A 1,919-nucleotide genomic window follows, 5' to 3' on the forward strand; every position below is an offset into this window, starting at 1 on the left:
GGGCAGTTGGTAAAAGTAGGGAAAATTCATCTGTTGCAACAGAAAGGAATGCAAAGTTTAAGAATACAGATGCCTCTGGAAATAAAATTGATATTGAAAATATGAGACCGTTATCTTAAGATTGCAAGAAAAAAATGAAAAACAATTTTACTTTTTTCCAAAAGCATGTATCACCATACTTGTGGCTTGATGGAAGGCCAAATTATGGACGAATGAAAACTACAATAGGATTTGTAAACTCTCACTTGGTGGAAATTTGTTTTCATGTTTTATGTTTACTTATAAGTTGTTTAAATCCATAATTTTTGTCTGTAGAAACACTTTCTAGTCAATTCTGTACAGAAAAATAAACAACATAAGAACATATAAAATGTTTTACATTGCTGTTTAGGCATCTACCTGAAACATAATTATACTTTGATTACTATCTCTTGTCTAGCATGTCTATGAGTATAAAAAATACAACAGTGGCAAATTCAGTCATAACAGGTGATTCTACAAATATTCTTATGTGCTGTTATGTAGTAGCATAAATAAATAAAACTCAGGTTGCTCTTTTCACTCTCTTCAGATTGCAGTATTCAGAGTTTCAATGCTGCATTTGCCTCTGTAACTGTGGAACAGCAAGTTAGCCATTCTATGGCCATTTAAATATGCAAAATTGTTGACAAAGGACCCGTATTTTAAGAGCTTGGAATCCTCTTAATAAAGCAGTTTTAATACTCATTTTTCTAATATTTTCTATTATAGCAAAATGCACATAAAATATAACATTTTAACCATTTTTTTCAGTGTACAGCTCAGGGATATTAAGTACGTGCATATTGTTGTGCAACCATCACTGCCATTTGTATCTAGAAATCTTTTCATAAAAGTATGGAAAACTTCATCAATTTGCATGTCATCTTTGTGCAGGAGCAGTGCTAATCTCTGCTTCATTCTAATTTTAGTATATGTGCTGCCAAAGCGAGCACTTTAAATGCACATTTTAAAGAAAACACTTATTTACAGAGAAAGGAAAAGAAGAAACTGTGACCTTGAAAGACGGTAATAATCTTTTGATTATTGTTAACAAAATAACAGCTTAGATCAATTCCATAAAGCTCCATACCAGGATACTGGGGCATGGACAGTGACTGTCATGTTCTTCCATAAAATGCCCGTTGATTCTACACTCAGAAGCAGAGTATAGAGATGGATTGTCTGATCCTAAATGAATATTCCTATATTTTTCTAATTCTCTGGTTGAAGATGAGAAACTGAAAAGTAATTCAAACTCAGATTAATTGAGTCTTTCTATATGCCAGACATTGTTCTAAATAATTTATACACACTGTTTGCCTTAATCCAACAAGAACACAATGAGATAATTTTCTTATTTTCATTTTAAAGATAATAAAGCTGGGATTGAAATGGTATAATTGATTACTCAAGGCCACATAATCAGTTAAGGGTAGGTGAAAGAAGTAGCTCTAGGTTGGCCTGACTCCACAGTCCTTTGTCTTAACCTCTGTGTTCTGTTGTGTTCTATTTCTCTCTTTTTTAAAAGATAGCAGACCATGCCTGCCCATATATTTTAGATTTATGGCCTTAGTCTCCTCAAATCATTCTGTTTTTATATTATTTTTTCTTTTGCAAACAAACTTTTATATGGTAGACAATAATACTTACCTGATCACGGTTTGGACTTGTGTTCTCACAATTTTAAGTGTTTTCTCTGTTGATTTTAAAGCCACTTCATTGAGTTATGGTTGACATACAAAAAGCTGTACCTACTGAATGTACACCAAGTTGATAAGTTTGAAGATAAGTATACACCTGTGGAAGCATCACCACAATTTATGCCATTAACGTGTTCATCACATCCAAGATTCCTCCTGTCCTCTTATTTATTATTATTATTATTTGTGATAAGAACA

The 1,919-nt window shown here is 32.5% G+C and overlaps 1 non-coding gene across 1 annotated transcript; it reads right to left on the reverse strand.

Moving 5' to 3' along the window:
* Nucleotides 1–870: 870 nt before the first annotated feature.
* LOC116274710 lies at nt 871–974 on the reverse strand. Its single transcript, XR_004183493.1, has one exon. It is a non-coding gene; the product is annotated as a U6 spliceosomal RNA (small nuclear RNA).
* Between the last annotated feature and the right edge of the window lie 945 nt (nt 975–1,919).

Source organism: Papio anubis, chromosome 4 (genome assembly GCF_008728515.1).
Source record: "Papio anubis isolate 15944 chromosome 4, Panubis1.0, whole genome shotgun sequence".
Classification (NCBI taxonomy): domain Eukaryota; kingdom Metazoa; phylum Chordata; class Mammalia; order Primates; family Cercopithecidae; genus Papio; species Papio anubis.